Raw genomic sequence first — 21,911 nt, 5'->3', positions numbered from 1 at the left:
TGAGGATAAAAGTAAAAAAATAAAAAGTTGAAGAACTAAAACTCTGCTTACCCAGTATCAGACAAAATAATCAGGACAAAAGAAAGCACAGCCTTAATATTGGATTTCAAGACTTTTTCCCAGCATATCAATCCCGAGGCTGTTTGGAGGAAAGGTTTGCAACCCCATGGGGGCAAGTTTTATGTTGCAAATTGGTGCCCACTAGGGTTAAACATATGGCCAACAACTCATTTAACTTTGGATCCTGTAATCGCCATTAGTGATAGAGAAACTGTACGAGAGCTTTTGGCAAAATAAATGAACTAAAAGAAATGTGGTTGATGTGGTGAAGTTGTGTTTCTCCTTGCTGGAGGGTCAGAAGACTGGGACTCTGTAAAGCGCTTTCCCAGATGTGTCCTTGTCATTATGATGAAGCTAGAAGAAGTACGTATATATGTGGCAGTTGAACAAACGACAATGTGAGATTAATTTGGGTTTAATTTAAATTCTTTCTCTAATCAAAAGTACTCAAATATCCACATGGCTTTTAGCTTGAATGATTGAAGTGGAGAATGTGGAGTTGAGGTCGATGATCAGCCATGATCTTATTGAATGGTGGAGCCGGCTCGAGGGGCCGTATGGCCTACTCTTGCTCTTATTTCTTATGTTCTTATAAGGTGGTCCAGTATACTCGGCTTTAATTAGAAAAGACATGTCCCTGAATTTCCAGTGCATCTAGACCCGAGCCCATTACTTCTATCACCTTTTTTTTGTCTCTGGCCCCTCTTGGGCCCTTCTTTCTTGTCTCCTACCCTTTCTATCACCTTTCATTTCTTCCCTCTTGGGTACTTTGCCCCCCCGCTCCCAACCACCACTACTCCTCTGCCATCCAACTCTTCCGCCAGTATTCCAAGCTTGAATCCCCCTGAATAAGCTACTTTCTGTGCCTCTCTTAGTATTCTCTGAAGGGCCATCGAGGCACCCGTTGCTGCCTCTTTACAAGCAACTACACCAATTGCCCCATCCTCTTCTCTCATTGACCTTCCCACCCAGCACGCATGATGGGGGTTAATATCACCAACCTCCTTCCCATCCTGGTCATTCCATCTCCACACCCTCCAAACTACCCCCATTATTCCACATTTTATCCTACATTTTTATTCTAGTTTTTTTTGATATGCCTATCACGATCTTAATGACTTTTCAAAGCCATCATGGCGTTCCAATTCACTTTCAACGGCTAAAGTCTGATTGGACTTGAAATATGTCCCCTTTCTCGACCCAGGTACCTTATCCAGAAAAGCGTCCAGATGTATATTGTAGATTTAGAAGGTTTAAAGTACAGTCTAACATGGTTTAGAATTGGAACAAACCTGAATCCCTTATTTTTTTTCGTATGGATGGATTTCATAGAACGGAAGCCACACAAAGTCCTTCTGAAAAATTCAAAAGCAATAATTGCATAAGAAGAGGCAGGCTGGGCTTGAGCAGTCCTTATGGGCGGTGTTCATCCAGTGGTTGGTTTTAAGCAGTCCTTATGGGCGGTGTTCATCCAGTGGTTGGTTTTAAGCAGTCCTTATGGGCGGTGTTCATCCAGTGGTTGGTTTTAAGCATTCAAGATATTTTCAGAGAAATCTTCAGAATAGCAAAATCTTACTTGGTCCATTGATATCGTGCACTGCTGTACAATATGGGCACTGAAATTGCGGTCGGAGGCGTAACCTCCGGAGTACGCCTCCGACTGCGAAAGAATTATGAACCTACCTGTTGGCGGCAAGCTGCGAAAACTTGCGGTCTCCGGCCTCGAGGCGGAGGGCAGCGTAATGGCCCACGGATCCCAGGGATGCAGGTGGTGCGGAAACGTACCTGGGATCACGTGGGCCTGGTCCTCCAATCACAAAGCAGAATTCCATTTTAATAATTTCCGAAGGGAATCTCCTAATGAGATGTAATGGAATCCCGAAATCTGATCTAATTAAAATTACAGAATTGGAATTTTATTGGTAACTACCTTCATTCCACCAACCTCACTCAAAATTTAATATTTTGATAATTTTAGACATCATTAAAACTGTAATTCGGGCCAATATTTGCAGAATCTCATTTCATACAGTGCAATTGTATAATTTACGATCTGAAAATGTTTAATTAATGCCTTAGATATCCCCTTAAGTTGATGCAAACAGACCCTGTGCCTGTTTGCATCAACCACAACACTTCCGTGCGCAATTGCTGGCTAGTCGGTGGGCAAATAGCCCAAATCTGCAGAAGCGATTGCTTTTTCGTGGCACACACGGATGGCCTGTCAATGTGTACGTTGACAGACCACAAGTTTTGGATTTCGCGCATGTGCAAGTGCGTGTGAAAATCCCAAAATTGCGGAGGATTTCAAAGGGAATATGACAGGGTACTCTGAGAGTACGCCATCATACTCACTGCAATTTCAGGGCCATTATGTGCCAGAGACTGGTAGGATGTGAGCTTGGATTTCTGTAAGGTAGTCATTGATTTGAGACAAGTTGAAAGGAGGCCATTGAAGGTAATGAGTGAAAGACAGCTGTTTAAAACAAGGAGGGAGGAATAATCAGAAAGCATGTCAACATGCACTCTTACAAACATCCCAGTAGCTTGTTGGGGTTAATCTCAAGATTTAATATACTTGAGCTCATAACCTAGGTTGGTACTTCAGTGCAGTAATGTGAGCGTGCTATATCGTCAGTGGCGTTGTCTTCTGAATGAGATGTTAAACTGAATGCCTGTTTAGGTTAATGCAAAACATCACATGGCATTATTTGAAGAAGGATAGGGTAGTTGTCCTGGCCAACATTTATCCATAGACTGATAGAACCAAAATAGATTGACTGATCATTTATTTCATTTTTGTTTGAGGGACCTTGCCATGTGCAAAAATATTTGCTGGGTTTGCTTGCATAATAACAGTGACTACACTTCAAAAAAACTCATTGCCTGTGAAGCATTTTGTAATGTCCTGGGGATGTAAACAGCACTATATACATACAAGTGTATTTGTAATATGGGTGCAATGAAACTTTTACATAAACCCAACTGGGGTATCAAATATTGTTAAGATACCAGCAGTTTGAGGATTAATATAGGGTTGTTAGAAAATGGCATTTTGCTTTTGTATGGCCATAATGGAATAGTGTTGCTGCTCATTTACCATCGAAAATACCTTTACTCCAGTCAATCTAAAGCTATAGGCCTGGATATTAACGTATACATATGCAGGGGACGGAGTTTTGGACGCAAAACCCGTTTCCCTGCATGCTGTGGTGTTTTAACTCCACAGCGTGCGTCTTTTGTCCTTGACAGGTTCTCCGTCTGGAAGTCAGCCTGATTGACAGCCTTGGCTTCCAGTTGGGCAGGAAGGATTCTGGAGTGAGCCGCAAGACCAGGTAGCCCTGATCCACAACCCTGGCGGGGAGGGGCTAGTTGTCCAATCCCAGCGGATGTCCAATCCCAGGGGTCTGTCCAATCCTCGATCTGGGGGTCTGTGTATGAAGGTGGGGGTCTGATCAGGGGAGCTTGTGGGGACCAGGGGGGAAGCACTCCTGCTCCTCCTGGCCAACAAGTAGTGCCTTGAAAGCACTTACCTTCTCTCCGAAGCTGTCCTCACCTCCCTTCAGCTGCCGGGTTTCCCGCAGCCTGGGCTACCCGGCAGGCCATTGTTAAACATGTAAAACAGGTTAAATCAGAGGCTGCCAGCGTCATTAAAATATTTAAATTGCCAACCCGCCTCATGGGAGTTGCTGGTTGCCCACCCCCATTCCGCCTCTGTTAAACCCAAAAGTGGCTGGAGGCAGGTTGGGGTCGGGTTGAGATTTAAAATTTTTAAACTTCTGACCTGACCCCAACCCACCCATTTTTGGGTGCTAAAATCCAGCCCAGGGCCTTTATTACTTATATAGTATAAGGTTGAATTGAATTACATTACAATCACTGCCACTCAAATACTCCAGCCTCTAAACATTCTGCTGTCTCAGGTCACTATTAAATAAGGAATTAACTCTGTCATGATATATTTTAATATGCTGCATCAAGAAGCAATCCACATTTCCCTTTGATAGATTTTGTAATTTCTGAATAATTCAGATCGCCCATAAGTAATGCTTTCCTTTTTCCATACTTGCTGAATTAGCACTCATCTCAACTGACAATAAATATTTTCTTCTGATTACTAACAAATCTCATTATTAATAATGTTAAACCAGCCTATTTTCCCTCTTCCTTCTAAATGCTTCAAACCCCATTTACACATTTTCTTCAATATGCAATTTTCAATCTGCAGTAGATATTTTACTAAAGACACTTATGGGGCCAGTAATTCCAGTCCCAACGCGTGAGTACGGACGGTGTACTCACACGTGGGCCCGTTGGAAGTGCCGGATTTCAGCATGCACAGCGCATGCACGGGAAACCGGCATTTCCTCTCCATCGAACCAAGGGGTTAAGAGGTCCAACGCATGTGCGCAGGACTCTGCGTGCACGCGTTGAACTTCCTTCTTTTTGACAGGTTTGCGCGTGTGCAAGGGCCTGAACTTTTTAGAAATGAAAAAAGGTGTAAGGAATGGATTCTTGAAGGTAAGTGGTCTATTATTTAAAATTATTACATTTTTTCCACAGATTCATTGTTTATAAGGACTTTACAGTAAGGTAAGTTTATTTTTAGACCCGATTTCGTAAAAAATTATTTTTTTCAAAAATGTTATTAATTGTTTTAAAGAGTTTTTTAAAAGTTGTTTATAGTTTATTTAATTATTGGGATGTTTTTTAAAATTTTAATTAAAGTTTAACTAGTCTTTTGGGCACCCGTACTTTTCATGAGTTTGACAGTCTTTACTATCAAACTCATGAATGAGTTTCCCCTCCCCTGATTGGCTGCAGAGTGCTCACCTGATCCCAGCCGGCACATCGCACTAACTACGCCGCTGGATCAGGCAAGCACAGCGCGCCGACAGCTGAACCGGGCCAGTGACAGGAAATGCAAGCAGGCCTGGGCTTCAGATGTCGGCGCGCAGGGTGAGTGCACATCGGGGGCTTGCACGCGCGGCAAGCCCCCGATCCTAATATCTGGCCCATTACAGTATAATGAATTCTCTAGCAATGCTGATTTTTTGCTTCCTCGTTTATTAATACCTCGGCTCCTTCATGAAGAGTTTCTACAATGCATTAAAAAATATATTTCTTACTGTCCTCCCCTCTTCCTCCATTTCTAGTTTAAATATTTCCCAAATTGAAAAGTAAATAAATTCAATCCCATTTCCTAGACATAGTTCCATGTCAGTTTAGATGTAATTAGTATCTTCCAACAGCTCACGTCTTTCATTAAGTGAACAATTCATTTTTATGTGCAGGTCAGAGTATAACTCTTGGTTTTAAATGCTTGTCAATTACTGTGGCAACTATCTTCCATCAAAAGCTGCTCTGCAAGGTCGCAGAGATGCTTCTCTGACTTTGTACAAAATAGCATTTAAAACTATGAAATAAGCTGAAATAAGGAAATGGCAGAGACTTTAAACAAATATTTTGAATCTGCCTTCATAGTAGAAGACACAAAAAGCAGACCAAAAATAGTGGGGAACCAAGGGGCAAATGAGATTGAGAAACTTAAAGTAGTTAAGATCAGTAGAGATTTTTTTTTAAGGCAGTAAGGGATGAAAATTGCATTTTTTTTACTTCTTTTTAATTTGTATTAGTTCTGAAGGCATTGCCATTTTAATTTCCCACAATCCCTTGCGAATGCCATAGCCTTGCTTCCAGAGGCTGTTAGAAGCTGGAACACCACTTCAGGATGGGAACTTTGACTTCCATGCCTGCACTAACACCAACAGGAGGGCATTACATGATAAGTTAGCGCTCGGCTAAAAATCTTGAGCCCCCAGTGCGAAATTTTCCCCTGGTAGCACTTCATCCATTTTCAGCGGTCGTTAACCCGGGTTGCCAATGACACGGCAACTCTCGTGGCGGCCACAATGTTTCCACTTGAGGGTGAGAGCAGTACTAGGGGCCATAAATATAAGATAGTCACTAATAAATTCGACAGGGAATTCAGGAGCAACTTCTTTATCCAGGGAGTAGTTAAAATGTGGAACTCGCTACCACAAGGAGTAGTTGAGGCTATTAGTATCGAAGGATATTTTGATGGGGTTAGATGAAGAAGGGTGGGAGGAGGCTTGTGTGGAGCATAAATACTGGCACCGACCTGTTGGGCTGAATGGCCTGTTTCTGTGCTGTACATACGATGTAAAATTAAACTGCTTCAAGGTTGTACTAAGACAATACCTTTTTAAAAAAAAATGATTCTTTTTCAAGACACAAGCTATGATCAATGCCATTATGCTGTGAATATAGTTCTTATTCAACAAAGGAATTCTCACGGGACAGATGTACCAATCTTTGAGTAAGGATTTTGAAAACTTTAGAAGACCTTCATAAGAATCATATAATCTACAGCACAAAAAAGGACCATTTGGCCCATTAAGTCTACACCAGTGCTAACCCCTGAATTGGAGCTGTCTCTTTTAACTTCATTTACCTGACCCTTTTCCATATCCTTTTATATTCTTCCTTTTCAAATAATTACTCAATTTCCTTTAAAAGTATGTTATAGGTTCTGCCACTGATAAAGCAGTCCATATGCTAATAAACCTCTGTGCGATAAATACCTTCTAACTTTCCTCTTTGGGCTGCTGGTGACAGTGCTGTGTTGATAAGCTCGCTACTGATTTGCCAAACAATGGAAACAATTTTTCATCATTTATTTTCTCAAAAGCCTTCAAAATTTTGAAAGCTCCATTAGGTTCACTTTCTTAACCTTCTATGTTCTAGTGAAAAAAGAGCAAATTTTCAAGCCTTTCTTCATGACTATAACTGCTTGTTCTTGGTATCATTTTAGTGAATCTTCACCATGTCCTTTCCATGACTCTAATGTCCCTATAATGGGGTTCCCAGAACTGCCTGCAAAACTCCCTCTGTGGCCTAACCAATGTGTGTACAAATTCAACACTCCTTCCTTGGTTTTATATTCAGTGGGCCTGTATATAAATCCCTGAATCTCAATTGCCTTTTTGTGGCCTTTTGCACCTAGGCCTCTACCTTAAGAAAGATGCAGGTATCTGCATCCCGAGATCGCTGTATTCCTCCACTCTGTTAATATTTTAAAGGATGATTTTCGTGAGCCTGTGCTGTCCAGAGGCAATATGGCTGCAGCATACCAGAAGTGCGCTGCACGGGAAGGGAGGGGCCAAAACAGCACACAATTTTGCCTTGGGCTCTCATTAGCATGAATAGGGTGGACTTTGAGAGCAGCTGGAAACACATTTAACGCAGGGACTTTGAGGGAAGAGGAAGTCTACGCAATGCTTGGGCCTTAAAGCAATGTTGAAGAGGCAGGTAAAATGGAAACCCCATTGTAGAATCAGAAGCACTTTGATCTTTGGAAGTAATGGTGCAGATTTATTTATCAGGACAGCTTCTGATGAAGGGTGGAAAGTTTTTAAAGTCATTTATATATGCCAGAAGCTGTGATTTGCATGTCATATTTATTTGAACATTCCATCCCCAGTGAATGTATTCATGCTGTAGTGCCATGGCTAGGATGGCAGTAGCACCCAGGAGGCATAACCTCTACTGACTGCCTTTGAGAGAGTTGGTAATAGGACAGCACCAAGCAGCAGGTGGAAGAACAGGGAAAGCAGGTATGGGTATGAAAAATGATGTTATGGGTATAGGATGAGGGTGCTGGTTTGATTATAAGTTTCCTCTTTTTACCCCCAAAGTGTCATGGAGCAGTTATATGGTTAGTAGGAGGGGAGAATTCCAATTCTGTGGTAGGGAAATAGGTATTAGTGGCTCAGGAGAAGCCCAGGTGAATGAATTCAGCAACTGTCAAGGTGACTTGATGTTATTTCTCCACATCTGTCTCTAAAAAAGCTGTATCACTAAAGAGGAGACTCCACAGTACTGAACGGGGGCAGGTATGTGCCCAAGAGGCATCCATAGAGGTGCCTGCCACTGATACAGACATGAGGGGACCTCCATCTGATCCTGGAAAGTCCTCCAGGGTCAGTGGCAGAGGTTCCTGGTGGGTACAATCACAACATAATTACTAGGATCACAGGCCCACTAGTCAGATGTTAATGAGACCTAGGAGTGAAATTTAGTCCAGCGGGTGCGTTTCACACTCACCTACTGTCTGCCCACCTGAAACCCATTAAGGGTTAAAATCAAGCCATAGATTTATTTAAACCTTTCCACAGACTGACTACTTTGGAAGGTTACTGAGCTATTAGGACAGCTCATAATGAGTCCAGTGGGAATGATACAAATACAATACTCACTTGACACACCATGGGCTGTCTGATGTGTGATTGCTGCTACATTATTGATATACTGTGCAGCAAAGGTGTTCTGTATCTATCTGTTCTGGATAGTGGACTAAATTTATTCAGCTCACAGGCTCATTAAAGCTAAAGTTACCATAAATAGTAATGTTATTGAATACTATAGAGATTGATGACTGTTATTATTTAATAAACCCTAACTGGAATGTAAACGACCTCTGCGGGTAGAATTTTCTGTTTATTTGTGCACAGAAGCACCTGTAATCAGCGCGTAAAGCAAATATCCAGCATAAAAGATCGAGGAAACTCATGTGCAAAAGTGTTATGCACATAATTACACTATGCCTGAATTTCCTTGCTCTTTTACGCTGATCTATTGATCCCTGCGCCCGAACGCATCTTGAATCATTCTAATGGCTCCCCCCGCCCCCCTTCCCAGGCCCAAGAGCCGTAGTTGCAAATTTACTGCAATTACAAAACAGGTGTGAAATTAAGCCAGAATTTTAGGCACAGCAGGAAACAAATTAATTTTTCTTGTAGTTTTATTGTAATTTTTGAGCAATTAAAATTTTTTTTTATCCTCACTGATTCTTTGAATGCCTTATTATGGCATCGGTATAAGTCACATTAAAAACTGAAAAACTTCCATGATTGCATGCTCTTAAACATGATGGTGTAGAGTTTCCATCTGGGGGCGCAATCGAGAAATTGTGCCCAAAATGTGCTCAAAATTGCGGTAGTTAGGTTACAATTCAAGTCTCCGCTAAAAATAATTTGCATAATCACAACCGTAAAGTCTTCCATGAACCAGCGTAATCGGGCAGAGTAACAGAACGTAATTGTTTATTTTTTTTCCTTTCCATTATAAAGTATTCATTGATATACTTAAGAGTGGTAACCTGGTCCACTTTTATTAATACAGCTGAAAATGGGTTTGTCACAAAAAATAATCATTGTTAATAAGAGTTTCCAGTCCTCCACCTGCGAATAACCTGATTTAAAACGACTGAAAATGACTTGGAAAAAAACTACTTTTATTGGCGTATACTAGTCAGTTTCTTAGTAAATTCAATATTTTTTGAGTTGTAAAAGCTTTAAAATCATGTCTACTAGTGCCTTCGTGCCTAAAAAAATTCGCGCAATTTGAAGGTCTGGCCCTAACCAACACAATTGACGGAAACTCACAATGTCAACTGGGGAGTGTGGACAGTTTTGAGGGTGGGGCCTGATTTGGCTCAACTGATTTTGATTTGAGTATAACTAGACATTAGCAAAATGGGTAAGTGAATGGGTGTAATTTCGGAGGTTGCTTCCCAATTATGCCGCCACAAGAAATTTCACCCCCTGATGTTCTTTAGGCACAGCTGGTAGTGAGAAGACTTTCAGTACATTAATCACATAAGGCAGAAACAATGCCTGCTTCATCAAGAACTTGAATTTACTTTTAGATTTAACCTCCAGTATACTGCAACATCCCACTTATTATAACTTCCTCTCCGTAAACATATTTTTGTCTAAATGAATTAAAACCCATACATTAGGGAGATAGAAACATAGAAGATAGGAACAGGAGTAGGCCATTCGGCCCTTCGAGCCTGCTCCGCCATTCAACGAGATCATGGCTGATCATCCAAACCCTAGCACCCGGTCCCTACACCGACAGCCATCCCACCCAAGCCCTATCCCCCTAACACTAAGGGCCAATTTTTATCATGGCCAATCAACCTAACCCGCACATCTTTGGACTGTGGGAGGAAACCGGAGCACCCGGAGAAAACCCACGCAAACACGGGGAGAATGTGCAAACTCCACACAGACAGTCACCCGAAGCCGGATTTGAACCCGGGTCCCTGGTGCTGTGAGGCAACAGTGCTAACCACTATGCCACCGTGCTGCTGGTATAGAAAAGGTAAATGAACTAATTTGATTGACCTCATATTCTCATTTACTATCTTACATTTCTTCATATTAATAATACTAAAACTGGTTTGAAACTATGTGCAGGTTATTTTAAGGAAAATTTGAAGTTTTCAGATATGTTTATAGATTTTGATTGAATTCAAATCTAACAGTTTCAGATGTTTTAATTTGAGTAGATGTAAATGGATATGATATGATTGGGATTACAGGAACATGGCTCCAGGGTGACCAGGGCTGGGAACTCAGCATCCAGGGGTATTTAATATTCAGGAAAGACAGGCAAAAAGGAAAAGGAGGTGGGGTAGCATTGCTGGTTAAAGAGGAGATTAACACAATTGTAAGGAAGGATATTAGCTCTGATGATGTAGAATCTGTATGGGTAGAGCTGAGAAATACCAAGGGACAGAAAACGTTAGTGGGAGTTGTATACAGACCCCCAAACAGTAATGCAGAGGTTGGGGATGGCATTAAATGGGAAATTAGAGACGCGTACAATAAGGGCACAGCAGTTATCATGGGTGACTTTAATTTACATATAAATTGGGCTAACCAAATTAGTAACAACACTGTGGAGGAGGAATTCCTGGAGTGTCTACGGGATGGTTTCCTGGACCAATATGTCGAGGAACCAACTAGAGATCAGGCCATCTTAGACTGGGTATTATGTAATGAGAAAGGAATAATTAGCAATCTTGTTGTGTGAGGCCTCTTGGGGCAGAGCGATCATAATATGATAGAATTCTTCATTAAGATGGAGAGTGAAGCATTTGACTCAGAGACTAGGGTCCTGAATTTAAATAAAGGAAACTACGATGGTATGAGGCACGAGTTGGGTAGGATTGATTGGGGAATGTTACTCAAAGGGTTGACGGTGGATAGGCAAAGGTAAACATTTAAAGATCGCATGGATGAACTACAAAATTTGTTCATCCCTGTTTGGCATAAAAATAAAACAAAAAAGGTGAATCAACATTGACTAACAAGGGAAAGTAGGGATAGCATAAGATCCAAGAAGAGGACATATAAATTGGCCAGAAAAAGCAGCAAACCTGAGGATTGGGAGCAGTTTAGGATTCAACAAAGGAGGACAAAGGGATTAATTAAGAGGGGGAAAATAGAGTATGAGAGTAAGCTTGTAGGGAACAAAAAAACTGACTGTAAAAGCTTCTATAGATTTTGAAGAGAAAAAGATTGGTGAAGTCAAGCATAGGTCCCCTGCAGTCAGAATCAGGGGAATTTATAATGGGGAACAAAGAAATGGCAGACCAATTAAATACATACTTTGGTTCTGTCTTCACAAAAGGGGACACAAATAACCTCCCAGAGATGTCGGGGAACATAGGGTCTAATGAGAGGGAGGAACTGAAAGAAATCTGTATTTGTAGGGAAATGGTGATAGGGAAATTGACGGGATTGAAGGCCGATAAATCCCCAGGGCTTCGTAATCTGCATCCTAGGGTACTTAAGGAAGTGGCCCTAGAAATAGTAGATGCATTGCTGGTCATCTTCCAAAATTCGATAGACTCTGGAACAGTTCCCATGGATTGAAGGGTAGCTAATGTTACCCCACTATTCAAAAAAGGTGGTAGCGAGAAAATGGGGAATTATAGACCGGTAAGCCTGACATCGGTAGTGGGGAAAATGCTAGAGTCCATTATAAAAGATGTAGTAGCAGAGCACTTGGAAAACAGTGACAGGATCAGACAAAGTCAACATAGATTTACAAAAGGTAAATCATGTTTGACTAATCTACTGGAATTTTTTGAGGATGTAACTGGTAAAATAGATAAGGGAGAACCAGTGGATGTGGTGTATTTGGACTTTCAGAAGGCTTTCGATAAGGTCCCGCATAAGAGATTAGCTTGTAAAGTTAAGGCACATGGGATTGGGTGCAAGGTACTGACTTGGATAGAGAACTGGTTGGCAGACAGGAAGCAAAGAGTTGGAATAAACGGGTCGTTTTCCGAGTGGCAGGCAGTGACTAGTGGGGTACTACAGGGATTGGTGCTAGGACCCCAGCTATTCACAATATATATTAATGATCTAGACGAGGGAACTAGATGTAATATCTCCAAGTTTGCAGATGACACAAAGCTGGGTGGGCGTGTGTGCTGTGAGGAGGAGGCCGAGAAACTCCAGTATGATTTGGACAGGTTGGGTGATTGGGCAGATGCATGGCAGATGCAGTATAATGTGGATAAATGCGAGGTTATCCACTTTGGTGGCAAAAACAGGAAGGCAGATTATTATCTGAACGGCCATAGATTGGGAGAAGGGGAAGTGCAACGAGACCTGGGTGTCCTTGTGCACCAGTCGCTGAAGGTAAGCATGCAGGTGCAGCAGGCAGTTAAGAAGGTAAATGGTATGTTGGCCTTCGTAGCGAAAGGGTTCGGGTACAGGAACAAGGATGTCTTGCTGCAGTTGTACAGGGCCTTGGTGAGACCACATCTTGAGTATTGTGTGCGGTTTTGGTCGCCTTATCTGAGGAAGGGTGTTCTTGCCATGGAGGGAGTGCAGCAAAGTTTCACCAGACTGATACCTGGGATGGCAGGAATGACGTATGAGGAGAGATTGGGTCGATTGGGCTTATACTCGCTGGAGTTTAGAAGAATGAGAGGGGATCTCATTGAAACTTATAAAATTCTAACAGGACTAGACAGACTTGATGTAGGAAGGATTTTCCCGATGGCCGGGGAGTCCAGAACCAGGGGTCACAGTCTAAGGATAAGGGGTAAGCCATTTAGGACAGAGATGAGGAGGAATTTCTTCACCCAAAGAGTGGTGAACCTGTGGAATTCTCTATCACAGAAGGCAGTTGAGGCTAATTCATTAAATATATTCAAGAAGGAGTTAGATATATTTCTTAAGGCTAAAGGGACCAAGGGATATGGGGAGAAGGCAGGGACAGGGTACTGAATCTGGATGATCAGCCGTGATCTCATTGAATGGCGGAGCAGGCTCGAGGGGCCGAATGGCCTACTCCTGCTCCTATCTTTTATGTTTCTAAGTTTCAACCATTCAATCAATAGTAAGGATAATTTAAGTTTAGGTTTCAAAATCTCCCTTGGTTGACATATTTTAAGTCTCAAAACTTACAATTACTTATAGATTTCCCATGGCATGGATATAGAAGTTGGGTATGGTCTGCATAGAATCAAAGGGTGAGAAATTCATTATAGCCCAGGAATGGGCGGTAAAATTAGAAAAGTTGGAGAATTAGCGCCGGCGCTAATGCTTTAGACTGCACGCAGAATTCGTGCTCACTGTTCAAAGAAATGATTGGAGCGCTAATTCAAATCTTTAAGCCCAAGCTCATTGGTGTTACACTCAAAGGGTGGACCAATATCAGGTGCAGTCTAATCGCAAGTCATGATTGCCACAGGCTTTTTCCAGTTCTTAAAGGAGAGTTTCATTGATGCTACATGTGGTAAACCACTGTTATTGTTGTTCACCGTTGTTGTTGTTGTTGCACACGGTTGTACCTATGCATGCCTCAGCATGTCTCTACTGGCTCCGCCCCTGGCTCCACCCACAGGCCCAGGTATAAAGATGACTGCTCTGCAGCCCCCTGCCTTCTTGGAACCCAGTCAACCACGAGAGGCATGCTCTGTTCTTTGCTAATAAAAGCCTTTTAGTTACTCTCCTAACTCTCCGTCTTTTATGACTAATTGATCGCGCATCAATTTTATTAGCAAAAACAAAATGTCAACAACAAACGCTGAGCAGCAGGCTGCTGCACCAAACGCTGAGCAGCAGGCTGCTGCACCAAACGCTGAGCAGCAGGAGCTGCTGCGAGCCCTCAGACCAACATGCCTGGACCTAGACCCCCAAGAAGCGGGTTCGGCTATCAAATTCGCGCATTGGCTGCGTTGCTTCGAGGCCTACCTGCAAGCCTCAACTGTGACCCTGGACGAAAACAAGCTGGAAATCCTGGCCTCAAAGTTGAGCCACCAAGTTTATACAATAATCCAGGACGCGACGACCTACACGACGGCTATCGATCTGCTAAAAGGGCAATACGCACGCCCGGTAAATACGGTCTATGCCAGGCACCTCTTAAGATCCCGCAGACAGTAGCCCGGGGAATCGGTGGAGGCCTTCCTACGGGCACTACGGATACTCGGCCGAGGCTGCGATTGCAAAGAAGTATCAGCCGCAGCACACACGGAGGGACTGATCTGAGATGCTTTCGTTGCGGGTCTAAGGTCCGACTACTCCCGGCAGAGACTGTTGGAAAAGGGAGAAATGGACCTGAGAAAGGCAGTGTCCCTCGCGCTCTCGCTCGATGTGGCCCACAGGAATATGGACGCCTTCTCCCCTAACCGCTCCGCAACGTGGACGCCACAACCTTGGGTCATGGGACCGCCACCTTCAACTGCTGCTGCGATGTCCAAGGCACAGAAATGTTATTTTTGTGGCCAGGCAAAACACCCCAGAGCACGCTGCCTGGCGAGAAACACTACCTGCTCCGGCTGCGGGAAGAAAGGACACTATGTCAGCGCCTGCAAAGGTAAAACCGCTAACGCCAACAGCGCCGCGTGTGAACCGTGGGGGCAGCCATCTTGTCTGCCATCTTGGGCTCCCCCAGCCGCGTGGGGATCGGGATCATGGGCGCCGCCATTTTGTCCGCCATCTTGGACGCCTCCAACTTCAACCACGGGGGACCCAGACTCAACCACCGCCTCATCTGACGACCACATCGACTCGCTCGACCATACGCTGGCCTCCGTGACGCTGGACCAATCTCTCCCTCATCAACTGTCCAGGTCCATGATGGACATTACGGTAAACGGCCGCGCCACTACCTGCCTTTTTGACAGCGGGAGCACGGAGAGCTTTATCCACCCCGACACGGTGCGCAGTTACTCTCTCCCGGTCCTGCCGACGCGCCATCGGATCTCTTTGGCTTCCAAAGCCCAGTCAGCGGACGTTGTTGGCTACTGTGTAGTGACCCTTTCAGTACGGGGCGCAGAATACAAAAATTTTAAACTTCTGGTCATGCCACATCTCTGCGCTGCCGTTCTACTAGGGTTGGATTTTCAGTGCCACCTTAAGAGTGTCACATTAGCGTACGACGGACCCCTCCCCCCACTCACAGTCTGCAGCCAGCAGCTTTTAAATCGCCCGCCGCGCACCATTTGCAGCCTCTCCACCCTTAAAGTCCCCCCCCCTCCTTGTTCGCTAACCTCACCCGCGACTGTAAGCCCATCGCTACCAAAAGCAGGCGTTACAGTGCCGGGGATAGGAGCTTCATTAAATCCGAGGTAGCGAGACTCCTGAAGGAAGGGATTATTGAAAGTAGCACCAGCCCATGGCGAGCACAAGTGGTGGTAGTGAAGACTGGCGAAAAACAGCGCCTAGTTATTGACTACAGCCAGACGATCAATCGCTACACCCAGCTAGATGCATACCCACTCCCCCGCATATCTGACATGGTCAATCAGGTAGCACAATACCGGGTGTTCTCGACGATTGATCTGAAGTCGGCATACCACCAGCTCCCCATCAGGGCTGAGGACCGCCAGTACACAGCTTTTGAAGCTGACGGTCGGCTCTACCACTTCCTCAGAGTTCCCTTCGGCGTCACCAACGGGGTTTCAGTCTTCCAACGGGAGATGGACCGGATGGTTGACCAGAACGCGCTCCAGGCCACTTTCCCCTATCTAGACAACGTCACCATCTGCGGCCACGACCAGCAGGACCATGATGTTAATCTAGAGAAATTCCTCCGTACGGCCCAGCGGCTGAACCTAACATACAACAAGGACAAGTGTACGTTTCGTACCATGCGCCTTGCCATTCTTGGCTGTGTAGTTGAGAACGGAGTCATCGGCCCCGACCCCGACAGGATGCGCCCCCTTATGGAGCTCCCCCTCCCCCACTGCCAAAAAGCACTGAAGAGATGCCTAGGGTTTTTCTCGTACTATGCTCAGTGGGTGCCCAACTATGCGGACAAAGCCAGACCCCTCATCAAGTCCACCTCCTTTCCCCTGACAGCAGAGGCCTGTGCAGCCTTCACTCTCATAAAAAGAGATATTGCAAGGGCCACGATGCACGCAGTGGATGAGTCCATCACTTTCCAAGTGGAGAGCGACGCATCCGACTTTGCCCTAGCTGCAACCCTTAACCAGGCGGGGAGACCCGTGGCCTTTTTCTCAAGGACCCCCCAGGGCCCCGAGATTCGACACTCCTCTGTCGAAAAGGAGGCCCAGGCCATTGTGGAAGCTGTGCGACATTGGAGGCATTACCTGGCAGGAAAACGATTTACCCTGCTCACTGACCAGCGTTCAGTAGCTTTTATGTTTAATAATAAGCAGAGGGGCAAAATCAAGAATGACAAGATCTTGAGGTGGAGAATCGAACTCTCCACCTACAATTACGATATCTTGTACCGGCCCGGGAAACTCAATGAGCCCCCAGATGCCCTATCACATGGTACATGCGCCAACGCGCAGGTTGATAGACTGAAGACCCTCCACAATGACCTCTGCCACCCGGGGGTCACCAGGTTTTTCCACTTCATCAAATCCCGTAACCTGCCCTACTCCATCGAGGAGGTCAGGACCATGACCAGGAACTGCCAAATCTGTGCCGAGTGCAAACCGCATTTTTATAGGCCAGACAGAGCAAGCCTGATCAAAGCCATGCGCCCCTTTGAACGGCTGAGCGTCGATTTTAAAGGGCCCCTCCCCTCCTCCGACCGCAATGTGTACTTCCTCAACATAATTGACGAGTACTCCCGTTTCCCGTTTGCCATCCCTTGCTCAGACATGACCAGTACCACGGTCATTAAATGTCTGAATGACCTCTTCGCCTTGTTCGGTTTCCCTAGCTATATTCATAGCGACAGGGGCTCATCCTTTATGAGCGACGAACTTCGGCAGTACCTGCTCGCGAGAGGTATTGCTACAAGCAGGACCACCAGCTACAACCCCCGGGGGAACGGCCAGGTGGAAAGGGAGAATGCGACGGTCTGGAAGGCAGTCCTTTTAAACTTGAAATCTAAGGGCCTTCCGACCTCTCGCTGGCAGGAGGTCCTCCCGGCGGCGCTCCATTCCATTCGGTCACTGCTCTGTACAGCCACTAATGCCACCCCTCACGAGAGAATGTTCTCCTTCCCCAGGAAGTCCACATCGGGGATCTCGTTACCGACACGGCTGACTTCTCCAGGACCCGTCCTACTGCGGAAGCACGTGAGGTCCCATAAGACGGACCCCCTGGTCGAGAGGGTGAGCCTCCTCCATGCCAACCCTCAGTATGCTTACGTAGTGTACCCGGACGTGCGGGAGGACACAGTCTCCATACGAGACCTCGCACCTTCGGGTGCTCCCGAAACACCTCCCTCGCCACCCACCACTACCCACGCCTACCCCCAGTACGCTTAAGTAGCGTACCCGGACAGGCGGGAGGACACAGCCTCCACACGAGATCTCGCACCTTCGGGTGCCCCTGAAACACTACCATTGCCATCCACCACTACCCACAACCCAACCCCGCTAGACGGCATGCCGCAGCCCCAGGACCCGTCATTGACCACCCAACCACTCAATGAGACGCCAGATTCAACGTTGGATGCTGCACCATCACCGCCGCCACTACGACGATCAGGACGGCATACAAGGCCACCTGATAGACTTACTTACACGAACCTTTAGTTCACTTCACCCCGCCGGACTCAATTTTAAACAAGGGGTGAATGTGGTAAACCACTGTTATTGTTGTTCACCGTTGTTGTTGTTGTTGCACACGGTTGTACTTATGCATGCCTCAGCATGTCTCTACTGGCTCCGCCCCTGGCTCCACCCACAGGCCCAGGTATAAAGGTGACTGCTCTGCAGCCCCCTGCCTTCTTGGAACCCAGTCAACCACGAGAGGCATGCTCTGTTCTTTGCTAATAAAAGCCTTTTAGTTACTCTCCTAACTCTCCGTCTTTTATGGGTAATTGATAGCGCATCACTACAGAACCTCATTCTCAGCATTGCTGGCTGTCCAGCTGCCTCAGCAAGCAACAGCAGGTCAAGGAGAAGGAGCCGGAGGACTGAAGCAGCTGTACTCATGGCAGATCCACGCCCCAGGGAGAGAGCCCGCAGATTCAGCGATCAAGCATTGGAGGCGTTGGCATTCGCTGTGGAGAGACGGAGAGCAGTGCTCTACCCGGCATGTGGCAGGAGGCCTTCGCCACAAGTCTTCCGCACCATGTGGAGGGAAGTAGTACAGCACGTCTCGGGCAGCACTGTGGTCCCCAGGACCCACACACAGTGCAGGAAGAAATTTAACGACCTCACTTGGGTGGTCAGGGTGAGTGAATGCTTCAACAAATGCTACATACCACCATCTGAACCACAGTCTCTCATGCAGTCTCAGCTTGATGCCATGCAAGCTCTAACTGCTGCCATTGTGGCTGGGTCTACCACCATCGACCGGGGCTTTCACAGTGTCGCAGCAGGCCAGCAATCTGTGCTCCAACAGATTGCTAAGGATGCTGAGGTGCTGCCCCGGGGGAGTGGCAGGAGGGCAGTGGAGCAGAAACCTGCTGTCCTCTCTCAGGATGAAAGCATTCCTGCTCCCACCACTACCACTCCGCCATTGCCCTTGTCACTGTCTGTCATCCAGCCAGCCCAGACTGCTGCAACCCATGCTGAGGTGGTGCAGTCTACAGCCAGGCCTTCCAGGCCCACAGCTGGTCAAGGGCGTCCTGCAAGGCCATCTGAAGTTTCCCGCACGGACACTCAGCAGCCTTCCACCAGCCGTGCTGCAGCCACTGGGCCAACACTTCATAGGAGCACTAGAGTAGGCAAAGGCACAGTAAGAAGAGGCACTAAGGGATTGCACAAGGGTGAATAGTAAATATTGTTGTTGCAAATATGTGTTCACTGATTTTTGATAAATTTATTAATTCAGTTTGGAATCTTTTGTGGTGTGTCTCATTTCAGCTTTGCGCTGTGATATGGCCTGCGACAGGGGTGGAATGATGGGGATGTGGTGAGCAACGGGGATCTGGGGTTTAATTCATTCGAACCGCAGTCTGCTAAGGCAGAAGGCTGATTGAGTGGCTGCCTCCTCCCTCACTCCTGTTCTTCCTCCTCATCGTCCTCCTCATCTTCCTCTTCCTCCTCCTCCTCCTCTCCCTCTTCCTCCTCCTGAGGTGGCCCCGCAATTGAGGGCAAGGGCTGGGCCCTCATGATGGCCAAGTTGTGGAGCATGCAGCCAACCACCGTGAAATGGGACACCCACTCAGCCAAGTACTGCAGGGCTTCTCCCAAATGGTCAAGGCAGTGGAACCGTTGCTTGAGCACCCCAATGGTCTGCTCGATGATGTTCCTAGTGGCAGCATGGCTCTCATTATATGAGTGCTGGGCAGGAGTGTTGGGGTTGCAGAGGGGAGTCTTGAGCCAGGTGGAGAGTGGATAGCCTTTGTATCCGAGCAGCCAGCTGCAAGCTTGACGTGGTGGCTGGAAGAGTGCTGGCACACCGGTCTGACACAGGATGAAGGCATCATGGCTGCATTCACATTGAGGATTTGCTGTGTTTAGTCACACACCAACTGTACATTAAGTGAGTGGTAGCCTTTGTCGTTACGGAAGATGGCAGTATTGTTATGCAGTGCCAGCAAAGCCACGTGGATGCAGTCAATGGCGCTCTACACCATGGGGAATCCCGCTATCCTGGCAAAGCCACATGTGCACTTGTCCTGCTTCTCTCTGGTGATGGAGAAGGAAATGTAGCCCCTTCTTCTACTGTAGAGAGCTGCTGTGACCTCCCGAATGCAGCGATGGACAGCGAACTGCGAGATGTTAGCTATGTCTCCTGTTGCAGACTGGACGGATCCACTGATGAAGAAATTGAGGGCCATGGTGACCTTGACTGCCACTGTAAGAGCCGTGGTCGCCCTGATCTGAGGCTTGAGGTCTGGTTGCAAGAGGTGGCAGAGTTCTGGGACCACCTCCTTGGTGAAGCGGTGCCTTCTAATACACTGCTCCTCGCTTAATTGGAGGTAGGAGAAGTGCTCTCGGAATACACTCGGAGGGTAAGGCCTCCTGTTGAGAGCCCTGATGACCCTCCTCCTTCCTCTGGGTACATGTTCCAGTCTTTCTCGCTGTCTCTGCTCCCTCCGCCATAGACCCTGGAGGGCGAGGTCGACTGCCAGTACAGTCCCCATTAATGTAACTAAGTGTGGCAGTTTGATTTTTATAAGAATAAATATAGCTAGCTTTTAATTGGCACAACAGTCCTGATACTAAATAGCCTTGAAATTATGGAATGAGACCATTGGACTATGTGAAACTGACAAGAAAGCACTGAAATTCCACTAATCTACAGCTGCGGCTCATTACTGATGATCCCTTTAAATAACGTCCCTGGAGCTGGCTTCCTGCTGCTTCACGCCAGCTCTCTCTGTTGCTGTTTACTCCAGGCACTAAGGTAGGTGGCGACAATTAATTTCACAGATTGGGCAGCCAGTGAGCATTGCACACCCACTGATGTCATGATCCACCTGACGTTGAGGCTCCCGGTGATAACTGTTAGCAGTGGCACTGTGGGGGGTGGGGTAACGGGAAGTGCTAAGGTATCACATTTTTCCCCCATAGAATCATAGAATAGTACAGCACAGTAGGAGGCCATTCGGCCCATCAAGTCTATGCCGGCTTTCTCAAAGAGCAATCCAGTTAGTCCCACTCCCCCTCTCTTTCCCCATATTCCTGCAATTTTTTCTCCTTCAAGTATTTATCCAATTCCCTTTTGAAGGCTACTATTTAATCTGTATCCACCACCCTATCAGGCAGTGCATTCCAAATCCTAAACACTCGTTGCGTAAAAAGGTTTTTCCTCATGTTGCCTCTGGTTCTTTTGCCAATCATCTTAAATCTTTTCCCTCTGGTTATCGACCCTTCAGCCATTGGAAACAGTTTCCCTTTATTTACTCTATCTAAACTGTTCATGATTTTAAACACCTCTATCAAATCTCCTCTTAGCCTTCTCTGTTCTAAGGAGCACAACCCCAGCTTCTGCAGTCTATCCATGTAACTGTAATCCCTCCTCCCTGGAACCATTCTAGTAAATCTCTTCTGTACCTTTTCCAAAGTCTTCATGTCCTTCCTAAAGTGTGGTGCCCAGAATTGGACACAATACTCCAGCTGGAGCCGAACTAGTGTTTTACAAAGGTTTAGCATAACTTCCTGGCCTAGAAATTCAGTCTGGACACTTTTGGGGCGCTAAAGTCGGGCGCTCGCTAAAGTTAGCGGCCGCCAGAAAGTGTAGGCCACATCGCCGAAATTCAGTAGAGTTGGCCCTAAGTTTGGCCGAGCGCTGAAACTGGCGTTGAAATGCTGTGTTCCGGCGCTAAGCTGGCGATGCGGCCTAATAACGCCGAAGCCGGGCGCAGCGCAGGTGCGGTCATGTTTTGATTGACAGCAGACACCCTGACGCCGGCCAGCTCTTAAAGGGGGAAGGGTCAACTTTGACTGCTGCCACGCCCTGCATACTGGAGCCCTGCAGCTAGGCCTCAGCACTACTGGTGTGCCAAAATAGCGCCTGGAGCAATGGAGAGGGCCCGTGAGCGAGCGCAGCGCTTCTCAGAGCATGCTCTGAGTGTGCTCATTCATGGTGTGGAGAAGAGAAGAGAGATCCTGTGCCCGGACAGTGGCAGGA

Source organism: Somniosus microcephalus, chromosome 10 (genome assembly GCF_052327205.1).
Source record: "Somniosus microcephalus isolate GS21.2 chromosome 10, FLI_Smic_1.0, whole genome shotgun sequence".
NCBI classification, from domain to species: domain Eukaryota; kingdom Metazoa; phylum Chordata; class Chondrichthyes; order Squaliformes; family Somniosidae; genus Somniosus; species Somniosus microcephalus.
Note: the sequence above shows the minus strand (reverse complement) of the source record.